This window comes from Erpetoichthys calabaricus, chromosome 3 (genome assembly GCF_900747795.2).
Source record: "Erpetoichthys calabaricus chromosome 3, fErpCal1.3, whole genome shotgun sequence".
NCBI classification, from domain to species: domain Eukaryota; kingdom Metazoa; phylum Chordata; class Cladistia; order Polypteriformes; family Polypteridae; genus Erpetoichthys; species Erpetoichthys calabaricus.
This window is the reverse complement of record NC_041396.2, coordinates 176080205-176104546: the sequence shown is the minus strand read 5'-3', so window position 1 is coordinate 176104546 and position 24342 is coordinate 176080205.

Here is a 24342-nt window from a genome sequence, read left to right as displayed (position 1 = left end):
ACAGGCAAAGAATTACTTATTTTCGACGAATTTGGTTTTGTGCTAGTAACAATTTGGAAGATTAATAGTAATTTCTTTAAACTGAGTTTGTGTCAAAGTTAAAGTCACAAAGCCATTTCAGGATTTGGAGAATCCTTTACTATCACATGGGTAGAATTATCTGCAGTGCAATGAGGGCAAGAACAATAGTCCTCATCAGTAAGCATTTACGTTACGCAATTGATGCAGGTAAGTCTACATTAGCATAAGGCAGTTCAAGTGATAAGGCAACCAGTGCTGGTGCTAGGTTATTTTGCACCCTAGGCATAGCTTATTAGTTTGGAAACTAACCCTTGTGGCTGGGTCTTGCCCCCCTTATAATCTGCACTCTAGGTGATTGCCTAGTTCACCTTAATGGTGGTGTCAGCCCTGAAAGCAACATAACTAAAATCAGGAAGAGGAGCAGATGTGTTTACCATGATATTGGTGACAGGTGACATAAAGGCTTGCATAGTAAATTTAAAAACACAGTAACATAATAGAATGATAATAACAATAGTTAATAAAACAACAAAGAAAGCTTTTAGCCAAGCCGGGCAAAAAGAAAATTGCTAACCCAGTCAGTCCAATCAGGAGTAAAAACTGGATCTCCTGCATGGAGAATTTTATAGTCCAGGTCAGATCCATTATGAGCAGTACCTGGAATATGGGAGTAACATTTTTGTGCTGTCACCTTCCAGGTGCCTCTTTGGGTGGCTAAGATCATACAAAGGGCTATATGAATTTGCACAGTCACAGTTCTTGTAGCCAAGAGTTCTTGAAGGGCCTCAGACGCGAGATAAACCACAAATTGCAGTACATTGACCAAAGTGGATCTTTACAGCACACTACAACATTTCATCCTTGGGACTTCCTCTTTATCCTAACAAATATGTTAAGAATAGGTAGGTGCTCATGCTAGTCACTGTAGGATTGGGCAGGTGAAGCAAGTGTTTTTGAGCTCAATATAAGGTTGCTGTTAGTTTAATTTTCAGGTTAATGCAAGGGCTTTGCATTATGTTCTTGTCACGGCTATAATTCAGGTAATTGTATTTTAGGCCTTCCTGTTAGGTGCCGTTCATGTTGCACATCAAAACGCAGATCTATCACAGATTCGCTGATATCCAGACTCTTTAACTGGAATATGGACGATTTAGGCAATAATTTTAACCCTTGACCTCCATCATGATGATGCCCGCTATTGAGTTAACTAGTTTAAAGTACCTATTGATTACCTTGAAACACCTATAGCAATACTGAAAAGTATCAGATCACATTTAAAAAATATTAGACATAGTACCATTGTTCACTCCTTCCATATACTCAGTTTTAAAATTGTTAGAATGTCTGAACTCAATGTGTTATATAACATTGAGGCAATCCATAAATGTTTTATTTATTTTTTCAATTATCATAATTTCTTTCTCAGGTGGATGCCAGTCATTTATATCACGGTGAAAGCATCATCAATTCTCCATTCACCTAATGATATTCCATTTTGCTTTGGAAATAAGCAGACAGTGGGATATGACTATTATGATGAATTATCTGAAACTTTCATTATTTTTTTTTTAACTTGCATACATTTTTATTGATAGAGAGATTATTTCTTGAATTTCATTTATACAAGGGTTGCCCCCAAAAGTAATGTATCCAGCTGCAGTTAATAAACTTATTCACACTATACAGTTTAATATTATTCTGAAGGGTAAGGTGTTCTGATTTAAGAAAGTTTTGTCTAAGTGAGTTGCATGCATTAATTGTGGTGGCATGCTGCCAGTCTCGGTATGGGCTTTTCTACAGAAGGGTGCCCCAAAAGGGTTCTCTCATAACTTACCACTGATACTACAAGGAAAATCTCCAGCATTCTTGACTGTGAAATGAATTAAGTGCAATCAAAAATTGATGAATATCTTATACAAAGAAGAAAAACTTGCCTAAAATGACTTTTACTAAAGGTCTTGCAAGTAATTTTAATCCACATACAGTATCTTAATGTGAATTTGGTGTTTTAATCTGAAGGGGACATGACGGTCCTTGTTGCTTCATCAGCAGCTGGGTAAAGAGATGACAGAATCCAAAAGATTATTTCAGGATGATTTGAAAGAGAATGCCGATAAGAAGCTGATTGTAAAAAATGTAAGTTGGAGAAAATAACAGCTTCTTTCCTTTTATACCTTTTCTCCTTTCATATGGCTTTGCTTTATTATGTTCTTAATGTATGAATTTTGTCATTATAAATCCTCCCCTTGAACTGCCAGTGTCATATTGCTGCAGCTAATTAGTTTTAAAGGCTGCTTTTGTCTGTGACTACAGTATACATAAAAGGGCCTTCATAATTCTCTAAAGTGAGTAAGCATTACTGAAAGAATAAGTATCTCTGGAACACAAAGAAAGCATAAAAGGCAGCCAGTGACCCCGTCCCCATCAACGTACATTTATACAACATTGATCTGCGCCCTTGTTTTATAGTAATGCTTTCCAGAATACAGTCATGCCTCACATTAGACAATTGCTTTATGTAAGGATTTTAAGAGGCAAGTGATGGTTGTTTGCTTATGACACATATCCTCAGGCTTCTCTAAGACTGCTCAGTGGTGAGGGCACCCTTTATAACCACTGCTTGTGAAACCATGTTAAATTGATTTGCTCTTTGCCACTGTCACAGATATGTTTTCCATGTTTTGACAGGTAGTTGTAATTCTATCAGCAGTATATTGACTTTGCTGCAGAATCTATAAGAGCTGGGCCTGACAGGTCTTCCTAAATCAGCTGATTTATTGCTTTTGCATGAGAAAAAGGCTGCGGTGGCCATATAGCGAATAATGTACCTTGGGGTAGATGGAAAATGAGTAATTTTTAGCTAGGCATTCGGTGGACTCCGTGCCGCTTATGCTGTGACCTTTGCTTGACAGTTTTGCTGATGTGCCTGCTGATGCTGGCATGTATAAATGAATCTCGATTTCCTTTATTAATTTATCCAGTCACTTTGAATTTGTTTCTTTCCAGGGTCCCCTTACCCTTTAGGCCTAGCTCAGTGAAACATCCTATTAGTATTTGCATGGCAGTATCTGAATATTCCTTTGCGCTGTCACGATGCAGTGGCTGCTTATTACTTATAATGCTTTTCCATTAATTTGAAATTGCATCTGATTCGTGCTCGCCTCAAAGTTTTAAGTGTGGATTATTTCATGATTCTTTGCTATTTCCTTTTTTAATCTGAAAATTGTATTCATTCAGCAAGTATCCGGATCTAATTATTCTTGGCATGGCTGTTACCACTTGAGGAAGGCTGCACCTCAGCTCATTTATCTGTAGTAAATGACTAAAGTCTGCTGAACTATACATGTGACTCCATAGTGGTGATTGATGAGTTAGTCAGTGATTAAAAATAGTCTGGTTTGCACCCCCATGTAAGTAAGAATTTAACTGTGCTCTGTATATGTGACAATAATGACCCTGTAGACCTATAAAATGAGCCTGCTCTTAATTGGTCCTTGTCCTTTTTTTTTATACTTTTTGCAGGTTATGTTTCTCAATTAAGGGAAAAAATATTTCATGAGTAGAGTGCACAAAGGTCTGGCTGAACTTAATGTTTTTGGTTTTTTTTATCTCCCATGTAGGCTGTCAAATTTCATGCAAATGTTAGAAAAAAAATCTTCACACAAACAACCATGGACACATAGAATAAATTACCAAGTAGTGTGATGGAGAGTAGAAGTTTACAGTTTTTAATTCCATGTTACTTTGGAGAATCTACACAAAGAAGTTTGGAAGTCTTGTTTTGCTAAATGGCCTGTTCTAGTCAAACTTCTAATGCTCTGAAAAAAATCTTGTTTAAGTAGCACAAATGTGTCTTCTTCACAGATTCACAGCATGCTCAGCATAGTTTCAATTATTCACAGCTGGAGGCTGGTAAGAGCATTGTAGAGGTGACTTCAGGAATCTTGGTCCAGGTACACTTCTTTGTTTGTGCAAGATGAAAAGTCAAATGGGTGATATGAATCCTTTCCTTATGTTACCCATAAATCAGTCCCTGGATGGTTCCTCTCATACTCGCACATACAGTATATTAATAGCCATCAATTATTTGCATTTACAAAGATTGGTTTGTTGACTTCCCTTTCTCCTCTTTTGGTTGACCTTAGGAAGAATGAAAATAGAGTTTCAGTCTTCACATGCTGTCCGCAACCTGTTTCGTTCACATTCTGTTTGGCCTTCCTCCCTCCATTTCTGTCAAACTTCACCTCTTAACTAGTCATTCTCTGTTTTTTACACCCACGTGCCAAACTGAGATGTCCTTTTTCTTCTCACCACACAATTAATTGCCTCTACACTACCCTTTTGTTTCAAATCTGCACTTGTCTTTTTACTCCTCTGAGGAAGTCTGCATATCTTCTTCATTGCACAGACATTTTTCCTAACTATGTTTTATTCTCCCTCTTAACTGGCCAGATATCATCACTTTGATAGTCCATATTGAAATACATTTTTTATTTTGCTTCCCTATAATCAAAGTGTTTCATTTCATATTGTTATTTCAGCTTGTTTATTAGTCTATATTAGTCTAGCAACAGCACTTTATGCTTTGTTTTGTTTTGCTTTGTTTTGTGCATTTTATGTGATTTAATCACTTTTGCTTTTTATTTAATGATCTCCCATTGTTTACAAGGATTAAAGATGGAAACCACATTGTGACATCACAAGGTGGTCAGGTGTGCAGTCATGAAATGCGGTCACATGGTCTTAGCAGCCATTTTAGAATACTATATAAAGAGATCTGAAGCATGATCTGATCACTAGCTCTTCTGATCTGTCTTTCTTTTTACATGAAATTGAACATTTTGAAATACTTTTCAAAGCTTTTTTTTAAATTTTATCAGAGCAAGTTCTGTTTTGCTGCTATTTGTTTATTTATTAGGCATTTTATTTTTCAGCATGGTGGTATTCTTACAAATCAGGGGTTAGCCCATTCTGATCATACAAACTCAAGGGGTCAATATACTGTAGTTTTCTCTAATTTATGGCTGCTTGTAAGGGCTACCATGGCTTATACACTATGTGCTGAATTCTGCACTTTGTCTCACTACTAAAGCTTACTAAGTGACATTAATTTAAATCAATTTATTTGTGAATTTAATGTGCTCACTACTACTGAATTTTACTATTTTACCTTACTTCTATCCAGTGAAGTTTTTGGCATGAAAATTATAGTGGTACTATACAAGAAATTTCCTTTATGTGTGCAGACTTTTCTGATATTAACCTTAACTTACCTAATTTATATATACTGTTCAAAAAATTAAAGGAACACTTTTATATCAGAGTATAGCATCAAGTCAGTGAAACTTCTGGGATATTGATCTGGTCAGTTAAGTAGCAGAGGGGGTTGTTAATCAGTTTCAGCTGCTTTAGTGTTAATGAAATTAACAACAGGTGCACTAGAGGGGCAACAATGAGATGACCCCCAAAACATGGTTTAACAGGTGGAGGTCACTGACATTTTTCCCTCCTCATCTTTTCTGACTGTTTTTTCACTAGTTTTGCATTTGGCTACTGTCAGTGTTACTACTGGTAGCATGAGGCAATACGTGGACCCTACAGAAGTTGCACAGGTAGTCCAACTTCTCCAGGATGTCACATCAATATGTGCCATTTCCAGAAGGTTTGCTGTGTCTCCCAGCAAAGTCTCAATGGCATGGAGGAGATTCCAGGAGGCAGGGAATTACTCTAAGAGAGCTGGACAGGGCCGTAGAAGGTCCTTAACCCAACAGCAGGACCGGTATCTGCTCCTTTAGGGAAGGAGGAACAGGATGAGCACTAAAAGAGCCCTACAAATTGACCCCCAGCAGGCCACTGGTGTGAATGTCTCTGACCAAACAATCAGAAACAGACTTAATGAGGATGGCCTGTGGGCATAATGTCCTCTAGTGGGCCTTGTGCTCACTGCCTGGCAGCGTGGAGCTCGATTGGCATTTGCTATAGAATACCAGAATTGGCAGGTCCACCACTGGCGCCGTGTGCTTTTCACAGATGAGAACAGGTTCACCCTGAGTACATGTGACTGATGTGAAAAGGTCTGGAGAAGCTGTGGAGAATGTTATGCTGCCTGTAACATCATTCAGCATGACCAGTTTGGTGGAGGGTCAGTGATGGTCTGGAGAGGCATATCCATGGAGGGATGCACAGACCTCTACAGGGTAGACAATGGCACCTTGACTGCCATTAGGTATCGGGATGAAATCCTTGGGCCCATTGTCAGACCCAGTGCTGGTGCAGTTGGTCCTGGGTTCCTCCTGGTGCACGACAATGCCCCGCCTCATGTGGCAAGTGTATGCAGGCAATTCCTGGAGGATAAAGGAATTGATACAATCGAATGTCTCCTACACTCGCTTGGCCTAAATCCAATAGAACACCTCTGGGACATTATGTTTCGGTCCATCCAATGCCACCAGGTAGTACCTCAGACTGTCCAGGAGCTCAGTGCTGCCCAGGTCCAGATCTGGTAGGAGATTACCCAGGTCACCATCAGTCGTCTCATTAGGAGCATGCCCCAACGTTGTCAGGTATGAATACAAGCATGTGGGGGGAAATACAAACTACTGAGTATGATTTTGAGTTGCTGCAATGAAATTTCGGCAAAATGGACTATCCTGCCGCATCATTTTTTCACTTTGATTTTCGGGGTGTCTTTGAATTCAGCCCTCTGTAGGTTGATAATTTTCATTTCCATCAAATGATGTGGCATCCTTTCATTCCTAACACATTACTCAGTCCACATCAGTATAGATATCCAGCATGATTTTTTTTCACATTGAGATCTGATGTGTTTTCAAAGTGTTCCCTTCATTTTTTTTGAGTAGGTTAGTATCTGTCAACTCTTTTGCTAATGACTAATGACACCAGCAAGTTTACGCACCTTTCACATCACAAATAATCAATCAAATAATGGAATGCTGGTGTCTGGTCTCGGTTAGTATCTGATCATTGTGATACCATCTGTCAACATCATCATCATCATCCAACAAAATACAGATTTAAACATTAAGTGAGAGCTTCACAATTATCCTTTGCCAGGAAAGCCCTACTGGCTGTGAACTTCCTAAATTGACACAGCAACACCTCTATTGTAGAACTGAATTGCTTTGAGGTGATAAAGGACAAGTCACAATACCTTGGAAAGAATACACAGACTACACACCAAGCAATAACTGCTGTGTAGCCTGCTTTAAACCAAGACAGCAAGTAGTTGGGGGAAAAAAAAACATTTTCTACATCCAAACCTGTTGTTTCCACACCAAAACTCTGCACTGCTGTGAAATAGGAATTCATACTTATGGGTGATTTTACATGAGACAAAGGGAGCCCCTGCCTCCTTCCTTGGAGACTTTTTTCAAATTTAGTGTAGTCTTCGTCAGTGGTTGATGATGAAAATGAAGATACAGAGTAATGACTTTTGCTAGACATACACCTGATATTGATCTTCTTTCTTTCTTAATTTTTTTCCAACTTTCCGTGGCTACTTTTAAGGTAGGAAATGATACTGGACTTGGGGGGAAAAAATAATATAGACAAAGGTCTTCAACCCATTCATTAAATTTGATTAATGCAGGTCTGACATGCAAGCACGCACACACCCGGGGTACAGAGAGCACTGCAGGGCCAATTTGTCCAGCCCAACAGCTGGAAACAGCTTGTAGCACCTGGCAAAAATACAATTTCACATACTACAAGGAGCAATATTTTTATATGCACTTCATATATGATAGAAATTTGGAAAGAAAAAAAATTGATTTAAGAAGACAAAACTGGGGGTTGCCATAAACATTTTAATAACAAATTAAATTTATTGTAGGGAATCTTTTTACTTAATCTACAAATCTGGGAATCAGTGCCTCATTGGTCCTTAATGCAGAAACACCACTAATTGAAACACTGATGGGATAATCTCCCTCACCACCATAACCCTAAATTAAAATAATTGAATTTAGAAAAAGATGATTTATTCCAGAACATCTTCAGGGTGACCAATTCCAGCGGTCCAATGAAGTTATTTTCGATCACTACTCAATTACATTTGTTTTGGTCCTGCCCTTACCAACACACTCACAGATTAAAACAAAGACAGTGCGACATCTAGATTGTAATTCTGCTTCAAAATTTATAGATACTTTGAAAAAGTCAAATGTAATTGTGGAAAACAATTTAGATCAGTTGACATCAAATGTAAACGTGGAAAACAATTTAGATCAGCTAACATGACATTATAATGTGACCTTGAGAGATGCTCTGGACGCAGTGGCTCCCCTTAAAGCAAAAGTGATCAAAGCACATAGAAACTCACCCTGGTTTAACAAAAACACTCAAGCTCTTAAATTAGTGTCGAAAACTGGAGCGGAGATGGAGAACAACAAAGCTGCAGGTCTTTCAAATTGCATGGACAGAGAGTGTTAAAAAATATAAAAAAAGCTCTCTTTAAAGCTCGCTCAGAATACTATTCTAAATTTATAGATAGCAATAATAAAAATCCTCAGGTACTGTTTAGAACAGTGGCTAATTTAACAAAAAGGAATTGAGATCTGCAAAGCAAAATACCAACAGATCTTAGCAGTACAGACTTTATGAACTTCTTTAAAGAGAAAATTAAAAATATAAGATCCCAGATCTCCGCATCACAGTGCAAACCAAATACTAGCTTGGCAGACTCTGTCTCGCATTGCTTTCAACATGTGAGAAATTTTACTCCTGTAACTGAACAGGAAGTCTTGACTTTAATTTCTAAAATGAAACCTACGACTTGTTCCCTAGACCCAGTACCAACAAAACTAGTAAAAAGTGTAATGGATGTTTTTGCAGCGCCTATTCTTAACATTATTAATGTTCATTATTGCATGGCACAGTACCTGATGCACTGAGTGTCAGTCATTAAACCATTACTTAAAAAGTCAGACCTAGACAGACACATTCTTAATAAATATAGACCCATTTCAAATTAACTCCTTATCTCTAAAATACTAGAAAAAGTAGTCGCCAATCAGCTTCAGTCACACCCTACGCATCACAATTTATTTGAGAAATTCCAGTCTGCTTTCCACACTGGTCATAGTACAGAAACGGCACTAATGCATGTTGTAAACGACATTCTGATATCCTCTGATGAAGGAAACTCCACTGTAATTATGTTGTTAGACTTAAGTGCAGCGTTTGACACCATCGACCATTCTATTTTACTGCACAGGCTAGAAAATAATGTTGGGCTTACAGGCACTGTGCTCGCTTGGTTTAGTTCTTATTTATCAAATCGATTCCAATACGTATAGAAATGTGCTGACAGTACTCCATTATACACAGAAGTGAGATATGGTGTCCCACAGGGCTTAGTACTGGGACCTTTACTGTTTTCACTTTACATGCTTCCACTGGGATCTATCATTAGAAAACATCATGTTAATTGTCACTTGTATGCAGATGACACCCAGTTATACCTTTCTTTTTGATCAAATGAAGTTTCTCTGATGTTGTCATTAATTAGTTGTGTTAATGAATTAAAGAAGTGGATGTATGAGAACTACTTGTCTTTAAACACTGATAAATCAGAGATGTTAATCATTTGGGGGAATGACGCTGATCGCAACAATATTTTGTCAACATTGAACTTGGTTGGAATCACAATTAATTTTATTGAATCAGCCCACAACCTAGGAGTTACCTTTGACTCTGGCATGTCATTAAAAGCGCACATTACAAAGTTGTCTAAATCATGTTTCTTCCATCTTAAAAATGTTGGGAAATCTAAATACACAGGATTCTGAGAAATTAATTCATGCATTTATTTCTAGTAGGATTGACTATTGCAATGCTGTGTTCACTGAATGTTCAAATTGTTCTTTATTCGGCTTCTGAAGAAGGGGCCTGAGTTGCCTCGAAAGCTTGCATATTGTAATCTTTTTAGTTAGCCAATAAAAGGTGTCATTTTGCTTGGCTTTTCTCTACATTCATAATGGCTAACACGGTACAACACCCTAGTACTACGGCTTCCAGTTAATCCAAAATGCTGCTGCAAGAATTATTACAAGAACAAGAAAATATGAACACATAACTCCAGTTCTTAAATCCTTACACTGGCTCCCAGTTAAGTTCAGGGCAGATTTCATAATCCTCCTTTTAATATATAAAGCCTTAAATGGCCATGGTCCGACTTACTTGTCTGAACTTATCATGACTTACAAACCAGAACGTACATTAAGATCTCAAGATGCTGGTCTGCTTATGATTCCAAGGATTAATAAAATAACAGTGGGAGGTCGAACTTTTAGTTATAGGGCACCTAAACTGTGGAATAGTCCGCCTGCTACTATAAGAGATGCCCCTTCGGTCTCAGCTTTCAAATCCTGGCTGAAGACTCACTACTTCAGTTTAGCATAGCCTGACTAGAGCTGCTGATTAACTGTACAGACTGCATCTGTTGTTGGTCATTAGTACTAAAACATAAGTAATATGATAGTTGTAATTTGTTACTAACCCTCACCTATTCTGTTTTTCTTCTCGGTACTCAAATGTGGCACTTGGTGCCACTGCCCACCTGCCAAGTTGTTTTGCCTGCCTAAGGTAAATTATCTCTGATGGAGGATCACAGGAATCATCGGGTAGAGGGGTCCTTTCATCAGATTGGCTGGCTAAGCACTCTCTCAGCTGTGGAATGGCCAATAGGGGGAGGCAGCTTGATGTCTGAGATCTCCAGGACTCTAAACAAATCCAAATCATATTATGTGATATAATCTACTGTTAAATTCTGCTCTGTACTTGTAATATTTTAATTTTACTATTATATTGTATTGAGGATTACTTGTGTTTTGTTCTGTGTATTGTACTGTATTGACCGCCTTCTTTCTGAAATCCACTGCATGCCCAAACTACTTGGAAAGGGGTCTCTCTTTGAACTGCCTTTCCCAAGGTTTCTTCCATTTCTTTTCCCTACAAGGGTTTTTTTTTTGGTGAGTTTTTCCTTGTCTTCTTAGAGAGTCAAGGCTGGGAGGCTGTCAAAAGGCAGGGCCTGTTAAAGCCCATTGCGGCACTTCTTGTGTGATTTAGGGCTATATCATTCAACTTTATTTCACACTCCAAGTTGACAATTTATAGTTTTCATTTCAAATCATATTTCATGTTATGTGCGGTGTCATTAAAATAAATGATTTATTAAATACATGAAAACAATTTCACATACTACAAGAAGCACTATTTTTCTACATAAGTAATTTCACTAAAATATATAACACTTTAGTTTAGGTACTGCAAATACTCCTATACTCATTTACTCTTATGTAACAAGACCTTAACAAACTCTTTTTTGGGTCTTCATAATTCTTACAAAGGATCAGTAAAATGTTAATTCATCTCTGCAATGTGACCTACTGAAACAACTTCACTTTGGGGTGGTCTGAGGAGGCTTAACTGAGACACATTTCTCTTGATATTACATATTTAGTGTAAGACCTGTGAATCCATCATATTAATAGGTCATTTTACCATCATATCAATATGCCACACAGCACAGAGATGATTAACCTATCTTCTGATGTTTTTTAAGTGTTAAGAAAACCCAAAGAGCCATTGTTAAGGTCTTGTTGAATCAGAGTAAATGAGTAATGGATTCATTTTTGCAGTACCTAAGAGTTCAGATATCATTTTGTTATTTTTTTTACTAACTCTATTATCACATTTCACAATACATTCATTTATTTGCAAATGTATTTATTTTAATTTTGTCCAAGTGATCCCTCCATATGTAATATTCCCACCATTTTCACAAGCACTATCGCCATACAGTATTACTAAGAGGTTCAGGCATAGGATCTCATCTTCCTTCCAAGGTGACACAAAGACTAGATAGATAGATAGATAGACAGAACTTTATTTGTCCACAGGGGAAAATGTGGCTTTTTTATAAAAAGCTCCTTGAATATGTATCTTACATGGTTTACTGTTAGATGTATTTAATTGTATTTTATTACTACATATATTAATATTTTTTTCTTCACAATCTATTTTAAGTGACACAAATTGTAAATTCAAAGTGTCCAGGATTTGCAAGTCTGTAACACATACAGATTAACCACATGGCTAAATGTTACAAGGAGAAATCTCTGTTTTTCTTATGCAATTAATCCATCAATTCTTTAAAGTACTCTTTCCATTATATTATAGTAAGGAACTGAAGCCTATAATCGATCCCCACATAGAAGTGGGAAAGGATGAAGAGGAAGAAGAAGGAGGAACTGAAGCCTATCCTGACGGCAATGGGCCCAACTCAGGAACTGACCCTGGTTGCTTTTCTATCACACTAACACATATGCATCAACTTACTCATATCCAGCCAATATATAAACTGGAGAAACCACACATGTATGCAAGGAGAACCTACAATGTTCACCGGAATAAAAGTTGAACCCAAACCTCTGGAGCTGTGAACCAGAAGTAGCAAGCATTGCACTACTTTGTGTTTCACATTTCTATAATGTTTCAGAATATTTTTTTTGATTTTTACGAAATGGTTCGAATTAAACTTAGCACTTGGTTTAGTGGGGGTGGTCACTCTTTCTTCACCGCCATAACAATATCAAGTGTCAGGGCACTTGAAAGCCTAAACCAGTTTTACTATGAATCTTGCAAGTCTTTGTGAGAGCTTTACTGCACTTTGGTAAGAGTGTTTTAAATGAGGATCACAATATATTAAAATATCAGAAGTAGAAACTAACACAAAGTCAGTAAATGTGTTTATAATAATGTTTTGATATGAATGAAACAGACTACGCTTGAGTTCTGACCTAGTAAATTTCAGTGTAACGTTTTCCCTCCGACTATTTTGATATTTATCTTTGTATCATGGTTCTTCGATGAATAACTGCTCCTCATGCAGGGTTCATTCATGTCTTGTACCTAATTCTGTGAGTTTAGAAGGGAAATTGGTGGGTAGACAGAAATTTAAGAAAATCCTGCCAAGAATGTAGACTGAAAGATACAATAGTGTTGATTTTTAATATGAGACACCCTACATGCATGCAGCATCTGGATGTTACAGAGACTGTTTCAGAATGTTAATAAACAGCAACAAGTTTAACACGGTTACAAAATTATTTGTGTAAGCTCTGTCCCAGAACAATCCCTATGTGATGCGTAATTAAGATGCAACACAAAATACAAGCTAATTTTTTGTAATTATTCCATTTTATGTATCTATAGCAGAATGCCAAAGAAGACCTGAGGCACTACTGTGGCAAGCTGCATTCCCACTACACCATTTTTCCCGCAAAGAAGCATTAATAAGTGTTTTTGGTATAAAGGATTGTTTTTTTAGCCATTTTGTTTAATGTATGCACAATTACAGTGATGTCTGCCAGAAATCCCTTCCCACTAATAAACGAGTGGTGCCACCAGCCTCTTTAATTTTTGTAAAATAAATGTTTAGATGTTAGTACATTTTAATTTGATTTTTTCACTTTACAACATGGAAATTAAAAAAAAAACTTTAGTTTCACATTTTAATATTTATTAAAGGGTTTAAATATAAAATGCCCATTATAATGGACAGCAGGCATGGGGCTGCATCTCTGTCGGGATGGGTCTCAGTCCCTTACCTGGGCAGGGGGCCATGTTAATGAGTGTGCCAGAAAAAAAGGCAAAAGAGAAGAGGTAGGATGTTTCTTACCTTAACTAGGAGCTTAGCAGGAGATGCCAATGTGAATACTACTAAAGGGTATAAACACAAATTATATTGGTCTCATTATTTCCATAGTTCTCGACTTGCATTCGATGCTGTAGGATGCAGTTCCCAACAACACTGCAATGTACTAAGCAGGTTCAGAAAACTGATGGATGGATCATTGCTATTCATTAACTTTAGCTCAGCATTTAACATTAGAATTCTGTCAACTGATAAACAGAATGTATGTAGGCCTCAGCAATAACGTCTAACTGAATTGGTAGCAATATTTTCTCAACAATGAACAATGAAATCCTCCAGTGCTATACGCTTTCCTTTCTCTTCAGTTAGGATTGTGTGGATCAACACAGCCTGAAATCAATCTTGGAGTGCACTGAAAACACTAACTTCATACGCCAGTCAGCCAACAGTGAAAGGATGAACAACTGGGTAATATGATGCCATGACAACAAGCTTACTGTTAACACAGGACTAAAACAAAGAAGTATTTGTGAGATTTAAGAAACAGAGAGAGGTGGTCATACAAAAAAGACATCAGTGCCTGAGTAAAAGTTCGATCCCTGCAAGGGAAAGCAAAAGCGCTTACACCTGATGAGCTCCAAATAGGGCGAAACATGTGTAATGTACTCTTTATATTATTTGGCAGGTACTATGTAATATATATACTAGGAAGTTCGCCCCCTGCTCGCTTTGCTTGCCAACCCCCCCTCCCGGCCTGTGCTATGCACCAGCCACTTCACGTCTCTGCCGATGGCATTGTGAAGGGGGGGGCTGAATGCACCCCAAGGAGGCATGGTAGCTCTTTCGAAACCCCCTGTTAAATGGTGATACAATGGGAAACAAATACAGTTTTGTTTTTTACCTCCTTTTTTACCTCTTTGCTCAATCAGCTGGTGGTGTGCTGCAGTGTGATCTGGCACTTTGAACATTTAAAAGCCTGTACAGCAGCTGTACTACTCTTTGTCCTTTATTTCCGGCCCTGGGCATGCTTAAATCTCTTGGCACAAAGTCTCGTCTCGCGGCACGTGAGTTCTTGATATTTTTCAGTTTATAATTTAAAAAAGGAATACGAATCTGAAAATCAAACAACATCACGTTAAAGTTTGATACATTCTGAAAAGAATGATACCAAACACATATATGTAGGTTTTAAAATAAGCCCGATTTAAAGCATGACAAAAAAGTCACATACAATCGTTGCACTTTTAGGCTTAGGATTTTATATATATATATATATAGAGAGAGAGAGAGAGAGAGAGAGAGAGAGAGAGAGAGCAGATACTGTATATTTCTAGCAGATGTTCTGATTATGCTACTATTTCATGCCATTACCTGTTTAATTTGACTGTTTACTCACTTCATCCAATTTAGGGCTGGTGGGCCAGGGCCTGTCACAACAGTACTAGGTACTGGGCAGGTATCAGCTTTATGATAATAATAATAAATGAAGCTACAAATGATAATGTGGCTTTCTTTCGGCACTATCAATATTCAACAAGTTGCTTTATGGAATCAGAAAACAACGTATCTCTGCATTTTTACACTGTACATTTAAGGGAGGGTGGCATTGTGGTGCAGTGGTAGCTCTACAGCCTGCCAGTAAGGAGACCTGTGTCCAGGGTTCATCCTGCTTGGAGTTTGTATATTCTCCCCGTGTCTGTGTGGGTTTCCTCCCACTGTCCAATGACATTTAAGTTAGGTGAATTGGAGATACTAAATTGGCCCTAGTGTGTGGTTGGTGAGTGGGTGTGCATTTGACCTGTGATGGACTGGCACAGTGTCCAGGGTTTGTTCCTGCCTTGTGCCCTATGCCAGGTGGAATAAGCTCCAGCACCACCCGCAACCCTGTTCAGGACTAAACAGGTTAAAAAATGACTGACATTCAAACTATACAGTATACCTTTTTTGACAAACAAACATATTGAAATAATTACAATGTGTCTATTTTGATCATTTTAATACTGAAAGTACCTTTTCATGTTTATTTCTTTCTTTTTAAATTCCCCTCTTCTTTACGCACAAAACAGTTTTACAAAGACACCCACCCATACAGCTGATCATCTGTTTTCTGAAGCTGCTTAATCCATTTCATGGTTGCCTACCCTCACAGTATTGAGTGTTAGGTAGAAATCAATCCAAGACAGTGTCCCATTCATCGAGGGGCTTATTCATGCATACACACAAAGTCATACCAGGCCAGTATACATTCACCTGTTAGCCTAATGTTCAAGGCTTTGTGGGATTTGGGAGAATGTGAGAAATCTGCACCTAAACACTGTGGCGCTATACCCCTAATCATGGAATATCATATTTACAAAGCTTTGCGAATAAAGCTTTCATCCATCCTAATTTTCAAGCATTACCTTCAACACAAAATAAAACAGCAAAAGGTCAAATATTTGTATTAAACCTATGACCACTATAAAAAGTGAAACAAAATATCCATAATGAGATGTTTTACTTTAAATACATTCCAAATAAATCAGAGAAAAAGTGAATTTGTGTAAAGGACTTCTGAACTGATATGCTTTGCACTTAGCAGAACAGCATTACAGTTTGTCTTTTGTGACCCCTTCACCACTTAAATAAATGATTCCCTTGAGAAATGTCATCATGAAGAGGTCCTTATCAGGGAATTCTCCTTAGACTGTGCACACGTCTTTTTATAATGTAGCTATTTCATTTAGTAAGTCAGGAAAGTTCAAGTCTGTGACTCATTCACAGCAGTTGAACTATAAGAGTCATTAGCAGTTGAAAAGCAATGACAGTCACAAAGACCAACTAAATCCTAATAATAAGTAATCTTCTTGCAATAAAACAAGATCAGTTCCTCTTGGTTCTATGCCTGTCTTACTTCTTTTCAATTCATTTTAATTTAGTATTGTATAGAACTCTTCACTGAGTACTGTTGTGTGATTTTATGAATTCTGCCTATTCTATTTGCTTTGTGCTTCTCCTGCATGTTTTGTAGTCCCTCAAAACAACATTGAAGTCAAACATAGTTAAAACAGGTAAAAACCAGAATAGCAAAACATAACACTATGGCCTATTTAAGAATAAAGCTGCTAAAAGCTTCACTAAAGAGAAGAGTTTTTACATCCACCGAGGGATAACAGAAAATTTATAGCATCAGATCCCATGATGTCACAAACACAGTCACACAATCAATTCCAACAATGGGGAGAAAAATGAAGTTTTAAAATGAACAATGTGGAAAGACAATTTTGCTTCAGGGATTAATAAAGCATATAAAAAATCTGATTTTATTTATGCAAAAACACAAAATATATGCATAAAAGGACATAATTACTGCAATTTTGTTTTTTTTGGGGGGGTTTTGGTTTTTGAAGGTTTTTTACCATATAGTGTTTTCCTTGCTTTTTGACTTTTGGTCCATATTTAGGTTTTTCTTTCGTATAATGGACAGGTTTGGCTATGTACTGGATTTTTGTTTTTTGACCCTTTTTTTGCACCCATTTGCCCTTTTCCAGTAATCTTGTATTTAGTTTTATTATTTCCTTGAAATTCTGTTTCCTTTCTCTTCTCTGTTCCCTTTATATTTTTTATTTTATTTAGTTTGTATCTATTTGCCTTTTTGGTTTTTTTTCTTTTAATTATACTGGAATGTATTTATTGACTCTTCTCCCCTTTTCCCTTTTATATTTAGTTATATTATTTTTGTATTTTGTTTAGAATTGATACTATCTTATTTTTTATTTAACTTTGTTAAATACCTTGTAAATTTAAGATTTTTGCAGTGGTCAGGGTTTTATATGGTTTATTTTGTTTAATGAAATACATTTTTGTTCCAGTTTTTTTTTTTTTTTTTTTTTTTTTATTAACAATGTCACTGGCCACCTGAAGATGTGTATGCCCTACTGATAGTTTGGAACCATAAGTAATTCAAATATAAAATGGATTGCTGATGTAAAACGAAGGTTAAGTTTTACTGGGCAGTTCTTTTAAAAGAACACAGTTCTGAGAGTGCAAACATTTACAGTGAAAAAGAAAAAAAAATTAAATGATGTTGTATCCAAAGGAAACAAAAACACAGAAATTGCAATGCAAAACTAATAAGACTCTTACCCCAATATATAAAGGACAGTCTTGAAAACAAACCAGCCTACAAAACAAATAAATAAAAAGAATGGCTCTGCCACAACCACAGAAATACAGAAATGAAAACTCTTAACTCACACAAAAATCTGGAGTCTTTTCTGGCTAAATAGGAGCCTAGATCACCCCTAAATGGCCAGCCCTTCTTCACCCTGGTGTGTGCACTACTTACTCACACTCTCCCGCACTCTTTCACTTTCTATGTCTCCAATGAAGATCGTCTAACCAATCCCCTTCTTTGGTCCTCCATATCCTTATGAAGTCCAGTCCATTACCTCATCGGCCTACCAATCGACGTGGAAGCAACCAGTTTCCACTTGAGGGATGAATGGACTGTTTCACCAGATCCCTGTCTATTGTTAGAGAGCCTTAAGGTAGAGATAACACAAACACTACACATGGAACCAAACTGTAAATTTGATATAAACTGTTTACAAACACCTATGAACCCACTTTGTGACTCCTAAAAGAAACCATAAAACCAATAAGACACTCCCCCATGTCTGACTTACACTAACACTCTTAATATGTCCTAAGCATTGATCTGCTCAAGACATCTTGATCACGACTACTGTAGATGAGGCCTCAGTGTCACAAATGATAACCATAATCCACAGGACTCTGTCAGATTAGAGAATCAGCTCTTTAGGATGCTCCTGTGCCTGTTTCTCCTCTAGCCATCTAGAAGAACACTGGAACAAGTGGGATATACCATGGTTATACAGTAGCTGGACTTTGCCAGATTACTCAGGCAATATCAACCAGAAGGAACAAAGCTTGACTGGTGCAAAACAAAATCTATCCACAAACGTATCAGAGCCAAGTATTCAATGCAATCCCTTGGAGCACTCCCTGTCCCAACAGAATAGTTTGTAAGGCAGAATGTGACCTGTGGCAGGGTCACCCACAGACACAAGGATATGTTGTGACAGACCATCCATATGGTTCTTTCTCCAGTCCTTGATCCACAACTTGAGTTTAGGAAAATGCAAACAATGTCCATGGTACATCATGGTGCATCAGAAAGAAACATCACTACACAATTTCTGAGAATGTTCCATGGAGCAAGAATTGAGGAGATTGTCTACCCAGATATAGCCTTTCATACCACATAGTGGGTTCTTTTCATCCCGCGCACACCTGAAATAACCCAGGGTCTTGGTGTCTCTTATGCAACATAAAGGATGTCCCTTGGCTCATCAGGAACCACCTTGTGGAAAGAAGAAAGAAGATTGTAATTGGCTAACTTTCCTGGATAGTCTCAAGCGAAAAAGAATTTTGATTCACCCCCATTTCCCAACCTACTCCCTTAAGATGCTGGTAAAACTTTGCACACCCTGCCTCCCACCATGAACAGCCCTCTTATTGCTTTATTGAAAATATGTAGATATTCTGACTAGAGAAACAGTGCACAACATACAATGCTCAGTATCAACTGCATGCTGTAAGTCAAGTGCTGTGATTTGATGTAGATATGTTGTTTAGCTTAGAGTGTACCACTTCTCGAGTCCTACTATGATATATAGCAGAAGGGTAGACTGTTTATGGTGAATTTACAATATTTATGTCTAAACAGAAAATAATATATAAATTTTAGAAATGCAAATAAAGTGTAACAAAAAATATTTCCTTAAAGTACTATGAAAAAACAGCTATTGTTGACAACCCTGCTTTAGACCACAGTGTTTCTTCTCCACTTAGCCTACTTATTAGCTTGCCTGCTTAGAATGTGAGCATACATGGTGATTGTATTTGCTAAGTCATCATAAAACTCTTTCACACTGCTTTACCATTCCAGTTAATTACATTCTGCTTTTATGCATACCTAAGCTGAACCATTTAACCTTAATAGACTAAAATCACATGCTATTTTTGAGGTTGCTGTTCATTGAGTATCTCAAATGAGTTCTTTTTGTCAATTATCTACCTTTGTTGTTTCTTCATCTTTTATCTTGCTTTTAAGCAGGAGGCCAAGCACAAATAAAAATTGTACTTCGACTTACATCAAAACCGAAATTAGACTCATTTCACAGTGTCAGACTGCCAGCCTTTAGACCACTAAGGAGCATTGGATTGATCTTGTAGACTAGCCTGACACGTGAGGAAGAAATGTTTATGAAGCAGAGAAGGTTGGATTCGTTACATGGTGAGTGTACTGTAACTCTGGTTGTATTTTCCAACACTATATTATTACAGCATTACATGTCTGTAGTACCAGGGTGTTGTACCGTGTTAGCCATTATGAATGTAGAGAAAAGCCAAGCAAAATGACACCTTTTATTGGCTAACTAAAAAGATTACAATATGCAAGCTTTCAAGGCAACTCAGGCCCCTTCTTCAGGCAAGATGAAGAAGGGGTCTGAGTTGCCTCGAAAGCTTGCATATTGTAATCTTTTTAGTTAGCCAATAAAAGGAGTCATTTTGCTTGGCTTTTCTCTGCAGTATTACAGTACCTCTGGAGAAGCAGGACATGTTTCCCTGACTTATGTTTTTCCGAGAAATTGTAGTCCTGGTCTTGCCTAGATTGATTCAGTTGTCCTGTTTCTGAAAATGCTGGTTCTGTTTTTGATTGCTTTGTATGAGAAGAGTGAATGTTGGTCTGTTTGGGATAAGTACTGTACTTGTCTTAATAAAATACTTGAAAATTACATGGAAAACAGCTACTAGTGTCACTGTATCATATTCTACACTCTATCTCATTAATTATTAAAAATGCAGAAGGAAGCCACATGCATTGATATTGATTACTTAAAGGAAAAACTGCTGACCATACTACTGTAACTCCTTATTGAGGATTATCTAAAATACAGCATATTCCAGTATTTTCATAATTTAGTTATTAAATATGTAGTCTATAACCAAGAATTACCTGTAATCATTGAATAAGATATTTTTTACAATCAATAACTAACATATTTTCATCTTCAATTTTTTCTCTACTAATCATAGACAGCACATTGAGAAAAATATGAGTGAGTTTAGAGTTTAGAGATGTTTATGTGCACATCAAGGCAAAATAAAAAATATATTAGGGTTTTTTTATTGTACATTACTAGATGTAACTTTATTAAGAGTCTGATAGGTCCAGCTGCCAGATTTGGACATGAACTCTCTGGATGCTAGTCATATACAGGACACATTAACTCATACAGGGACAGTTTAATGTTGTCATTCAGTCTGTCACCATAAGGAAAGAAGAAAGGGTTATTCCACCACTAAAAAAAAATAACAAAAGAAGGTTAGAGATGCAATGTGTTTACTGTGTAGCCTTTATCAGATGTGGCCATCACCTTGTCTTTGTAGTCCTATTCCTAGCAGATAGTGGTTTGGAGAACAGGTGCTCTCCAACAGTTCCTGATATGTACTAGGGTCAAAGAAAATGAAGAACAAAGCAATAGCAGAAAAACAGTCAAACTGAAGAACAAAGCCCAATACAAAAATCAAAGTCAAAAAGAAACATGCAAAAATTATTAATGGTTTTATAGTCCTAAATAACACCAGAAATGGCAGTGCCTGTGAATGAAAATGATAAAGAAAATACTAGCATAAGTATAACACACAGAATACATGCAAATTTAAATTCTGTACAAGTCAAAACCCAGGAATCATAACAATAAACATTTAAAGAAAATCAAACTAATAAATTGCACAGATCTTCTAACAAATATGATTGTCTATCTTTCTACAGTCAGCTCCATAAGTATTTGGAGATTATTTTGGCTTTGTGTACCACCAAAATGGATTTGAAACAAAGCAGTCAAGATGTGATTGAAGTATAGAATTTCAGCTTTAATTCAAGGGTTATGAGACATTTAGAAAAGACAGACATTTTTTATACATGGTCCTCCTATATTTGGACAAACTAACATAATCATAAATATAATGATCGTTTTCAATATTTGGTTGAAAATCCTTTACAGTCACTGACTGCATGAAAGTCAGGAATCAATGGCCATCTCCAAGTGCTGGGTTCCCACCCTACTGATACTTTGTCAGGCCTTTACTACAGCTGTCTCCAGTTGCTGCTTGTTCATTGGACTTTTCTCCCATCAGTTTTGTCTTACTCAAGTGAAATGTAAGTCCAATTGGGTTGAGGTCAGTTTATTGACTTGACCTTGGAAGAATATTCCACTACTTTCTGTTGAAAAGCACTTGGTTTGTGTTCACAGTATGTTTTGGCTCATTGTTCATCTGTACTGTGAAGCGTCGTCCTATAAGTTTTGCTGCATTTGGCTGAATCTGAGCAGATAGTATAGCCCTATAAACTTCAGAATTCATCCTGCTACTTCTACCAACAGTCATGTCATTAATAAACACTATCTATCTATCTATCTATCTATCTATCTATCTATCTATCTATCTATCTATCTATCTATCTATCTATCTATCTATCTATCTATCTATCTATCTATCTATCTATCTATCTATCTATCTATCTATCTATCTATCTATCTATCTATCTAATGACTGACTTTCATTCGCAGCCTTGCATGCCCATGCCATAAAACTGCCTCCGTCATGTTTCACAGATGATGTCGTATTCATTGAATAATGAGCCATTTCTTCTCTTCACTATACTTTTCTTTTTCCAACATTTTGGTATATTGATCTTAGTTTCCTTTGTCCAAAGAAAATCTTTCCAGAACTGGATAGGCTTTTAAAAATATTTTCTGGCAAAGTTTAATCTGCCATTCCTATGCTTGAGTTTTACCAGTGGTTTGCACCTTGCGGTAAACCCTTTCTTTTTACTTTCGTGAAGTTTTCTCTTGTAGACTTTGGTTTGGCTAAATGTTGCGAAGGGGATTTTTTCACCAAGCACAAAACTCTGTAATGATGCAGAACAGTTGTCTTCTGTGGTGTTCCAGACCTTCTGGAGTTGCTGAGCACACTAATGTGTTCCTTCTTTTTAAAAATGCACCAAATGGTTGATTTGATCACTCCTTGTGTTTCTGCTATCTCTCTGATGGGTTTGTTTTGTTTTCTCAGCATAATGATGCCCTGTTTTTATTTGTACAGACAGCTCTTTGGACCTCATATTGAGAGTTCACAGTAACAGCTTCCAAATGTAAATTCCACACTTGGAATCAATTTGAGACCTATTACCCGCTTAATTGTTAATGAAATAATGAAGGGACTGCTCCTACCTGACTATGTAACAGCTTGTCAGTAAAATGTTCAAATACTTTTAAGCCTCTGGAAAGGTGGGGTCTATGCAGAAAAATGGCTGTCCTTCCTCAACGGCTCATAACAATAGTTTTGGTAAACCCCTTAAATTAAAGCTGAAAGTCTACACTTCAGTCACATTTTGACTGCTTTGGTTCTGATCCATTGTGGCATCATACAGAGCCAAAATTATTAAAATTGTGTCACTGTCCAAATACTTATGGACATGACTCTATCTATCTATCTATCTATCTATCTATCTATCTATCTATCTATCTATCTATCTATCTATCTATCTATCTATCTATCTATCTATCTATCTATCTATCGTACAGTACATTGCCCTCTATCTATCTATCTGTCTTTACATGGAGAAAATGTCTGATCAATGTCAAGCAAATCCCTCTCTCTGTCAAATTTTCACAGTGCAGTGACTGAGAGTAAGCATTATTTTTTCCTTTCTTATCAATGCAACGGTTTTTATGTGTGCTTCAGTTCTGCCAGACATCAGTACTTGAAGAAAGCAAAGAAAGGGAAAACAGCATGAAAGTAGTGAAACAGCAAAGATAGCCTTAGGATAAAACAGGACCTGCCTGAAATAAAGAAGAGTGTGACCTGCTGGTTAAGACGTTCAGCTTTAAACTTCATCCTTGTGGGTACTAACAATGTCAACCTTGTGCTTTACAAGCAACCTAAACAAGTCAAATAAATTGCCTAGAGTTAAATTGCAAAAATTAAGTTCATATTTTGCCTAAAAGATATTGAGAGATTTAATTAACTAAAGGTTTGTTCATTAAAATAGAAATGCAACTTCATACCTAGTAGAGCCTCAAGCATTTCACAGGAGTGCCCCAGCCAAGCGAATGAGTAAGTGAATTCTCCTTTAAAAGAACAGGTGATTTTATTATCATTTAGGTGGATTCAATCCCATCTTGTTTATGAAATAAAACAACACATAACGAGGATGGTTTTGGGTATAGCCAGTTGAGTAATCTTCTCCAGATTTCAGGATCATGATGACTGCAGCAAAATGTTTATTGCAAATAATGCAGTGTGAGGTTTCCAGACTGCATAGTTGAATAACAGAAGATGGGTGTAGTGCAATTTCCTTAACTTTTGTTCAAAAAAGGTGTATTTGCTAAATTGGTAAGTCAGGATCCAGAATGAGAGAAATGCATACCAAAAGAAAATCATTAGTCCAATAAAGTTTGTTTTAAAAAGGTTTAGTGAAAATTCAAAGCAAACAGTTCACAAATAAATAGAGAAAAGGTTGCTACACATGCAGAATAAAAGGCAAAAAAAGGAAAAAAAGTCTCTTCTTTAAA